Source organism: Moschus berezovskii, chromosome 11, assembly GCF_049115385.1.
Source record: "Moschus berezovskii isolate FMDL1 chromosome 11, NW_MosBer_1.0, whole genome shotgun sequence".
NCBI classification, from domain to species: domain Eukaryota; kingdom Metazoa; phylum Chordata; class Mammalia; order Artiodactyla; family Moschidae; genus Moschus; species Moschus berezovskii.
The window spans coordinates 91,000,548-91,011,337 of record NC_142470.1 but is presented as its reverse complement, the minus strand read 5'-3'; the positions used below and the strand labels follow the sequence as shown (position 1 = coordinate 91,011,337).

Below are 10,790 nucleotides of genomic sequence, written 5' to 3'. Positions count from 1 at the left end.
GGTTGATAATATGATCATCCAGGTCTCTCCAATATTTCTTTTCTTTTTCCTTCTCTCCTTTTCTTCTTTTCTTTAAATAAAAATCCTAAGCATTTAATAAATGCTTAAAGAGTGCTATCTGTATTGTGACGGGCCCACAGAGAAACAAAGAATAATATTAATCATTTAAAAAACACAAATTATCAGTATTTGGTCAGAATTAAATGCTTACCAATTATATAGAATTTTAAAATTCACTAGTAAAATGTGCCTAGTTTTCTCAAACTATAGTCTTTTAATTGAGCTTCATGTGTCCTGGACTTCAGTATCCTAAGGATAAGAGACATTCTGTTTTCTGTGTATCTCCTTATATATCCCACTCCGTATCTCCTTAAATATTATATATGTATTAATTTTGTGTTAATATCTGTTAATTTGCCCTCAATAATTTAATATGAGAAAGACAAATTCTACTTTAAAAAACAAAAACAAAACACCTGCTATTTTTCTGCCCATCGAGGCCTTTAGAAAAATCAGAATGACCCATCTTTCTGAATATTAAAGCTATAGAAGAACTTGAAGGACTCCTATGATGGACAAGAATTTGAATTTTATATTCTGTCAGACCTTTTCCTCACCTTTGCTTGTTTGATTTTATTTCTACATCTCTATCTTTCTTCACTCCCCTACAGAACATGTTCTGTGCCTTGCCACTTTTATGCATTGCCCATAATTGTTACACTCACCAGAAAAACCTTTTGCCTCTACTCTTCACTTGTCTCAGCCCTTGCTCTCTTTGAAAGGATATGGGGAAGGGCCAGCTGGTTGTTACATCTCATCCAGTTTATCATTAGAGTTGCTGATCTTGATATCTAAAGAGCTGCTTTCCTGTACATCTCAGTTCACTGGCTTGTGGTCAATGAAAGGTATGACTGCCTTCAAACTCTACCTCCTCCATGAAGCTTTCATTGACAGGTTCACCTTCTAAAATTTTGGCAGAAAATTCCAACTTTGAGTCTTTCTAGCAAGGTCATAAGTGAATAATTAAATAGGTGAGAGAAAGCAATATGGGGGGGATATAACTCATGTGATTCTTTTTAACTGATGCTTCTTACTCAATGGACTATTAATCCTGATTTCTCACTTAGTAGAAATACCCCTAACTTCAACACTCTGATTTTTTTTTCTTCAGGTGTAAAGATCTCACTCAAATACCCCTTAGAGATGGTGAATTAAACATATGCATTAGCTTCCACTTTGTTGTGAATTATAATCTCATCAAAATTATAACTATTTGGAAGATGGCAGAATGGGAAACAGAGTTGCATGATGAGTGAGCCTATTCCTGTGTATGTGTAGAGGATAAAATTCACAAAGAAAGCAAAATCTCAAGTTCCATAGATAATGACTAAAACTGAAAAGTGAAGAAGTAGCAATATAGCCATGTTATTTAGAGAAACAGGCAAATAAAACATAATCAGTTAAAAGATTAAAAGGAAGAGTTGATCTTTTGGCAGCAGCACATGTATGTGGGCTACAGAAAAAAATGTCTCTTGAACTATATTTATGCATTGCTTCCTGCGTTGCAGCCAGATTCTTTACCAGCTGAGCCACCAGGGAAGCCCTATACTTATGCACAAGTTTTATTAAAAATACTAAATATGAAGTTAATTATAAAATAAACTATAAAATCTTAGAAAATTATAACAAAGTGTAACAATAAGATACACACATAAACACATATGAAACAGAAGATGTGATTTCTGATTGGTCAACACTGGGCAGCTGGCTGTCTTCTAAAAGGCTGATTTTGTGGCATAGTTATAGTTAGTGTATCATAGTTTAAGATTTGACTCTTAGTAGTATAAATTCAGATATGATTCGTTAGCATGCTAAGAGTAGATGCTGCTCTTATGGGCAGATTCAGGCCAAAAACGTTTATGAAACTGATGTTCAAAATAAAAATGTTCCCTTTAAAATATTTAATAAGTGTAGATTGTAAAGGAATCAAACATCTAAAATCCACATAACCAGTTTCTCTTGCCTTATAGCAGATCTACCCATGAAATTATCTACAATAAGAATGATTCTTAACAAGCATACAACATAAAATACAGACAGGGTAGAGAATAGCTATTATTGTTCTCTGTTGGTATGGACCAGTGATGTCCAATATAAATATAATGTAATTCATAAGTGGGAGCCCCATATGTAATTTAGATGTTTCTGGAGGCCATGTTAGAAAAATAAGAAGAAACAGATGAAACAAATTTTAGTACTATAATTTATTTCACACAATATGTATAAAATAGAATTTTAACATGCAATCAACAAAAACATACTAAGATATTTATGTAGTGTTTGTACTATATCTTTGAAATTCAAAGTGTATTTTATACTTACTGCACATCACCACTTGGACCAGCCACATTTCATGTGATCATTAGCAACATATAGCTAATGACTACCAAATAGGATACTGCCAGGCAAGACTCCTATAAGCATTCAACAAGAAAATTAAACAGCAAAAGGCTGCTTTTCAACTTTGATTTAGAACCTCAGTTGTTAGTTATATAATTTAGATATTTAACTGTCTCAGGCTAACATAACAAGGTGTATACTTTTCTGGGGACAATGCAAGCTAAGTTCTTTGACTTAGAGATGTTTCTTTCTTCTAAATAATGCCTGGTTGTATTCAGCACACGTTTACCTCTATGAATTTTCCTTTTTGTTTTCTGAATAAGCAACTAGTTTGGTAGATGACATATTCTTTCTTTAAATATGCTAATCCCTAATTTCTACTTACCTAGAGTGTATTCCTTTTAGTAACCTTGCATATCTTTCCTATATTCCACTATGATACAACATTAGAAGAGAAATTTCTTTTCCCATTATTTTCATATTTTGGAAAATATTTTATTGCAGACCTCAGGGGCAGGAAATTGAAGTCCATATTTCATAACTATATGAATGCATTCCCACATACCTTCCTATAGATATGAATCAATAATTTAACAAGTTAGCAACCTGAAGAATATATATCATTACAGTTCTGATATTTGAAAATATAAATTATATTTTAAATATGCAATAACACTCAACATAAAAATCATGCCATAGCAACTAATTTTCATATTTATTAAAAATGTTATATATTCTTTAGATGCTTCAAATATATTTTGTTTATAATCTATAGAAACTAATAATTGCCTTTTGCAAATGTTCTAGGAATTCACTGGCTAATGTGGGAGATATATAGGTTATAAAATATTTTAAATGGATTTATTATCTATACACTTTTCTTATTTTTATAAAATATGCATGAAATTATAAGATAAAGAACAAGTGACATTGGCATTTGTAAGAAGGAAGTTTATAGGTTAGGAATAAATATACCATAAATAGCAGTCATAAATGCACAAGAACCTCCTTTAAAAGATGACAAACATATACAGGAATAAATTTGTGAAATTGTAAACACAAGTAACATTTTTCCTTTAGACTCCATTTCTCAAAGTCTTGTCAGTTATTTTCTTGGAAAGTTATTTCAGCAGGACATATTTTCTCCATTATATTTGACAAATAATATAGAGATTGTATAGTGATAAGATTACTAGTTAGAGGACTTGGTGTTAGGAGCTCTCCTATTGCAACCTGGGAAAGACATTTTTCATCTTATGCAAAATAAGAGATTCTTCTAAACTCTAACATACAGGAATATGTATATGATTGGACTGAAGTGTAATTACTCCTAACCAGAGGTTCTTGGCACTCACTCTGGCTCTTTCTTTAAAACTAAATGAAGATTTTATAGACCCACTGAAAGAATGCCCACATTTCTTGGAGGAATGCAACCTTATAAGCCTACCCATGACTCTAAGGTTTCTAATATCTCAGAACATCAGAAGTCTTGGATTTGATTTCAGCTTGTATTATTCAATATTAGACTCTGGACTAATTGCTTAGCATCCTTGAACCTTCAACATCCTCTTGTGTAAAACAGCGATAATAACTCCTGTCCTGCCTCTCTTACGTGCATATGTGTATGTATTCATGTGGTGAATTCTTGGTGGTTCAGATGGTAAAGAATCTGCCTGCAATGCAGGAGACATGGGTTTGATCCCAGGGTTGGGAAGATCAGATGGAGAAGGGAATGGCTACCCACTGCAGTGTTGTAGGTGGGAGAATTCCATGGCAGAGGAGCCTGGTGGACTACAGTACATGGGTTGCAAAGAGTCAGACATGACTGAGTGACTAACGTGTATGCATGTACAGGTGTATGTATGTATGTTTGTGTTTCTACGTGTGTCATATTAAAGCTGATAAACATGATCAAGGGCTTTCCAGGTGTCTCAGTAGTAAAGAATGCATGTGCCAATACAGAAGATGCAGGAGATTCGGGTTCAATCCCTGGGTTGGGAAGACTCCCTAGAGAAGGAAATTGCAACCCACTCCAGTATTCTTGCCATGGACAGAGGAGGCTGGCTGGCTACAGTCCATAGGGTCACAAAGAGTCAGACATGACTTAGCCACTAAGCAACAACAACAAACTTAAATCAAAGTAACAGTACTAGTATATTTTATCCAGTGTAAAAAACATTTAATTTTTATCATCAACTCTGAGCCAGATGAGGTATTAAAACTTTACTCCATTGACTTTTTATCCTTATGAGGTAGAATCAGTTCAGTTCAGTCCCTCAGCAGTGTCCAACTCTTTGCGACCCCATGAACCTCAGCACGCCAGGCCTCCCTCTCCATCACCAACCCCCGGAGTCCATCCAAACCCATGTCCATTGAGTCAGTGATGCCATTCAGCCATCTCACCCTCTGTCGTCCCCTTCTCCTCCTGCCCTCAATCTTTCCCAGCATCAGGGTCTTTTCCAATGAGTCAGTTCTTTGCATCAGGTGGCCAAAGTATTGGAGTTTCAACTTCAACATCAGTCCTTCCAATGAACACTCAGGACTGATCTCCTTTGGGATGGACTGGTTGGATCTCTTTGCCGTCCAAGGGACTCTCAAGCGCCTTCTCCAACACCACAGTCACAAAGCATCAATTATTCGGTGCTCAGCTTTCTTTATAGTCCAACTCTCACATCCATACATGACCACTGGAAAAACCATAGCTTTGACTAGATGGACCTTTGTTGACAAAGTAATGTCTCTGCTTTTTAATATACTGTCTAGGTTGGTCATACCTTTCCTTCCAAAGAGTAAGCGTCTTTTAATTTCATGGCTGCAATCACCATCTTCAGTGATTTTGGAGCCCCAAAAAATAAAGTCAGCCACTGTTTCCCCATCTATTTGCAATGAAGCAATGGGACTGGATGCCATGATTTTCTTTTTCTGAGTTGAGCTTTAAGCCAACTTTTTCACTCTTTTCTTTCACTTTCATCAAGAGGATCTTTAGTTCTTCTTCACTTTCTGCCATAAAGGTGGTGTCATCTGCATATCTGAGGTTATTGATATTTCCCCCAGTAATCTTGATTCCAGCTTGTGCTTCATCCAGCCCAGTGTTTCTCATAATGTACTCTGCATATAAGTTAAATAAGCAGGGTGACAATATACAGCCTTGACAGTATACTCCTTTTCCTATTTGGAACCAGTCTTTTGTTCCACATCCAGTTGTAACTGTTGCTTCCTGACCTGCGTATAGGTTTCTCAAGAGGCAGGTCAGGTGGTCTGGTATTCCCATCTCTTTCAGAACTTTCCACAGTTTATTGTAATCCACACAGTCAAAGGCTTTGGCATAGTCAATAAAGCAGAAATAGATGTTTTTCTGTAACTCTTTTGCTTTTTTGATGATCCAGCAGATGTTGGCAATTTGATCTCTAGTTCCTCTGGCTTTTCTAAATCCAACTTGAACATCTGGAAGTTCACAGTTCATGTATTGCTGGCTTGGAGAATTTTGAGCATGACTTTACTAGTATGTGAAATGAGTGCAGTTGTGCGGTAGTTTGAGCATTCTTTGGCATTGTCTTTCTTTGGGATTGGAATGAAAACTTACCTTCCAGTCCTGTGTCCACTGTTGTTTGGATTTCCCAGATGAAAAAAAAAATTGAGATTTAGAATTGTCAAATAATTGCTTAAAATTACACTGACAGAAAATGGCAGAATAGGGAATTGAAAATGGGAGCCTAGTCTAACTTCAAAGTCTAATCTTTTAAAGACATTTCTTACCTCCTTAAGTATTTTCGAACTCATCTCAAAAAGTAATTAATCAGTTCAACAGGACTAGTTTTGTCTAAAATAATTGTGAAACTCTCATAACAATTTAGGGCTTCGGCTGGTAGTAAGTAATGCTTAAAAAAATATATCATTACTCAGGATTCTGTGACCCCTTTTATCCTGGGTATCCTCCAACATCCTTACCTGTTTCATTTATAAATGCTATGTTTCTGTTAGGTCATCTGTTAAATTACATAATGGGATTAGCATCTCTCCTTTGGTCCTTTGCTGATGCAAACATCTATCTTTCTTTTCCCTTGGTTGTTTTATGTTCTTATATTATTCCTTCTAGCAGTAAGTATTCTCTAAATCTAAGTTCTGAAAATATCTTCATATTTCTTGTTTCTCTAATCTTGTCTTTTCTTTCTCCCTCCAACTCTCCAGTCCGGTATTTTCATCTCTCATCTCCATAGTAACGATACCTAAGTCTTTGAGCAACACCATCCTAAATGACATTCTAAAGTCTCTGTCTTTTAAAAACTTCTTAATTGCTGTTCTGTAAACATTTCTACTATTGATGCCTCTACCCTTCCTTGACATTACACTTAGCTTTTATTCTGCCTTCCCTCTCTTCCACTGCACTTGAAATTGCTCTTTCATGTTCAACAATGGCTTATGAAATGCAAAATCAAATAGGTTTTATCATCTTTCGGTTTACTTAACCTTTTGGTAGGAATTAGTCTCCCTTTCCTTTTTAGAAATCTCTACTCTTTTGACTCTTGCAATTTCCTAAATCTCCTCTAAATGTCTCACTATCTTCATTGAGCCCTTTAATAATCTTCGCTGAGCTATCAGTTCCTGCTTGCTCCTTCAAATAAAGGAGAAAGGAAGGCAACGGGACACCTATGGCTATATATTGTCCCTTGTAGGAAGCAAAGACCACCTAAATGTGAACAAGCATAGGCTATTTACTCAGAGCTTGTTATAGCAAGAAAATCAGCCACAATCACATGCATTTGATAGAGACTCAAAGGCAGGCAAGAGAATGGGAAAGCTTTACAGTGTGTGTTGGGAGGAGAGAAACTCTTCAAGGATGTCTTGATTACAGGATGTTGGCATGGATAACCTGGAGGTGGGCTAACTAGAAATCCAGCACTCTATGCAATGAGTTTAGGGAGTTTATATGGATTTCTCTGGTAGATCTTGAGTTGGAAACAAGGATAGGGGATAAAAATTTGGGAAGCTGGCAGTCATTGCCTAAGTACTGACTGGTTTAGGCCAGTTACTACAGAGGCTGTAGTTGGGATTCCCAGAGTTGTGGCTACAAGATTATGGTCAAAGTTCTATTCTTATATGTGGTCTGACCTCCTTGTTCCATTGTCTGTCACCCTAAATTCCTAAAATATTCTACTTTTAGAATATAGCTCCTGCTTCTGGTCCTGGTTTTCTACCACAATGTGTCTACCACAGTGGAGGTTGGATAGATATCCTCTCTTCTTAAACTCCTTTAATCATTGACATGTTAATAGAACAACATGTTCACTCTCATCCATACAATGCCTATGTGGGAAGGCAAGGAGAGAGCTTCTCAAATGTATGGCAAGGCCATTTTTGTTTTTCCACCGTGGTTTTTGAAGATGGATGCAGTAATTTAAAATAACACTTTTCCAGTGTTACAGCCCTTTTAGAATTTGTCTAGCAGGTTTTCCAGTCTGCACCAGAAAACCCCAAGAAAAAAACGACAGTGTTTCAGATATTTAGTTTTCCTCCTGATTAGCACAAAATTTTAGGAAAAAAATGAAATACACTATTTCCTTTTCAATTTCAGTTCAGTTCAGTTCAGTCGCTCAGTGGTGTCCGACTCTCCGCGACCCCATGAATCACAGCACGCCAGGCCTCCCTGTCCATCACAAACTCCCGGAGTACACTCAAACTCATGTCCACAGAGTCGGTGATGCCATCCAGCCATCTCATTCTCCGTCGTCCCCTTCTCCTCCCGCCCCCAACCTTTCCCAGCATCAGAGTCTTTTCCAGTGAGTCAACTCGTCTCATGAGGTGGCCAAAGTATTGGAGTTTCAGCTTTAGCATCAGTCCTTCCAATGAACATCCAGGATTGATCTCCTTTAGAATGGACTGGTTGGATCTCCTTGTAGTATAAGGGACTCTCAAGAGTCTTCTCCAACACCACAGTTCAAAAGCATCGATTCTTCGGCGATCAGCTTTCTTCACAGTCCAACTCTCACATCCATACATGACCACGGGAAAAACCATTGCCTTGACTAGACGGACCTTGGTCGGCAAAGTAATGTCTCTGCTTTTTAATATACTATCAAGGTTGGTCATAACTTTCCTTCCAAGGAGCAAGCATCTTTTAATTTCATGGCTGCAATCAGCATCTGCAGTGATTTTGGAGCCCAAAAAAACAAAGTCTGACACTGTTTCCACTGTTTTTCCATCTATTTCCCATGAAGGGATGGGACCAGATGCCATGATCTTTGGTTTCTGAATGTTGAGCTTCAAGCCAACCTTTTCACTCTCCTCTTTCACTTTCATCAAGAGGCTTTTGAGTTCCTCTTCACTTTCTGCCATAAGGGTAGTGTCATCTGCATATCTGAGGTTATTGATATTTCTCCCAGCAATCTTGATTCCAGCTTGTGCTTCTTCCAGCCCAGCGTTCCTCATGATGTACTCTGCATATAAGTTAAATAAGCAAGGTGACACTTCTTTTTTCCAGAATCATATTATTTTTCTTCTATTCTTTAATATCTACTTCACAGAGAGTGATACATTTCCATTCTGAAATCTATATTAGTGTCACCTGGACCAGGTTTAATATAGTGATTTGAATCAAGGAGCAGATAAATAATGTGTGGTTGATAGAAGTGTTATATGATAGCAATGGAAAATGAATTATAATAAAAATAATTGTCTCTATTGAACTAGAAAGCAGGCATTGTGGGGCTTAATGTTATACAAATTTCCAAGATTTTAGAGTTTTATGCAGCACTGCCATAAATCATGAGACAAAACTTTTCTGTCATTCAGAGATCATGCATGCACAATCCTTTTCATCATTTGACAGGAATATTTCAAGACCCATTAGGTGGTTTTTGCTTTGATTCTGTGAACAAAATCTTCTGTTCTTATCTACATCCAAGGAGAGGACAAAAATGTTTCACCAAGTCACATACCAGAGCCCTAAACAACTGAGTCATCCTTAAAACTGAGGACAGAGCAAGGTAAACATTTTCTTTCAGTGCTAACAACGTTTGTATTGAGCCTACCACAAAATTATTTTTATTCATTGTTAGAATTTAAAATGCTCAGATATGATGTGAAGAGTTCATTGAGTTTTCTCTCATAATAGTACCACTAAAATTAAGGAGGTTCATGACATTGTACAGGAGACAGGGACCAAGACCATCCCCATGGAAAAGGAAGCAAAATGGCTGTCTGAGGAGGCCTTACAAATAGCTGTGAAAAGAAGAGAAGTGAAAAGCAAAGGAGAAAAGGAAAGATATAAGCATCTGAATGCAGAGTTCCAAAGAATAGCAAGGAGAGATAAGAAAGCCTTCCTCAGCGATCAATGCAAAGAAATAGAGGAAAACAACAGAATAGGAAAAACAAGAGCTCTCTTCAAGAAATCTAGAGATACCAAGGGAATATTTCATGCAAAAATGGGCTCGATAAAGGACAGAAATGGTATGAACCTAACAGAAGCAGAAGATATTAAGAAGAGGTGGCAAGAATGCACAGAAGAACTGTACAAAAAAGATCTTCACGACCAAGATAATCATGATGGCGTGATCACTGACCTAGAGCCAGACATCTTGAAATGTGAAGTCAAGTGGGCCTTAGAGAGCATCACTATGAACAAAGCTAGTGAAGGTGATGAATTCCATCTTTCAAATCCTGAAAGATGATGCTGTGAAAGTGCTGCAATCAATATGCCAGCAAATTTGGAAAACTCAGCAGTGGCCACAGGACTGGAAAAGGTCAGTCTTCATTCCAATCCCAAAGAAAGGCAATGCCAAAGAATGCTCAAACAACCGCACAATTGCACTCATCTCACATGCTAGTAAAGTCATGCTCAAAAATCTCCAAGCCAGGATTCAGCAATATGTGAACCGTGAACTTCCAGATGTTCAAACAGGTTTTAGAAAAGGCAGAGGAACCAGATATCAAATTGCCAACATCCGCTGGATCATTGAGAAAGCAAGAGAGTTCCAGAAAAACATCTATTTCTGTTTTTTTGACTATGCCAAAGCCTTTGACTGTGTGGATCACAATAAACTGTGGAAAATTCTGAAAGAGATGGGAATCCCATACCACCTGACCTGCCTCTTGAGAAACCTGTATGCAGGTCAGGAAGCAACAGTTAGAACTGGACATGGAACAACAGACTGTTTCCAAATAGGAAAAAGAGTGCGTCAAGGTTGTATATTGTCACCCAGCTTGTTTAACTTATATGCAGAGTACATCATGAGGAGCGCTGGGCTGGAAGAAGCACAAGCTGGAATCAAGATTGCCGGGAGAAATATCAATAACCTCAGATATGCAGATGACACCATCTTTATGGCAGAAAGTGAAGAGGAACTTAAAAATCTCTCGATGAAAGTGAAAGAGAAGAGTGAAAAAGTTGGCTT

General features: G+C 37.2%; 1 non-coding gene across 1 annotated transcript; it reads left to right on the top strand.

The window, feature by feature from the left end:
* Positions 1-7,812: 7,812 nt before the first annotated feature.
* LOC129540120 (U7 small nuclear RNA) lies at positions 7,813-7,874 on the top strand. The gene has a single exon (XR_008682579.1). It is a non-coding gene; the product is annotated as a U7 small nuclear RNA (small nuclear RNA).
* Positions 7,875-10,790: the final 2,916 nt, after the last annotated feature.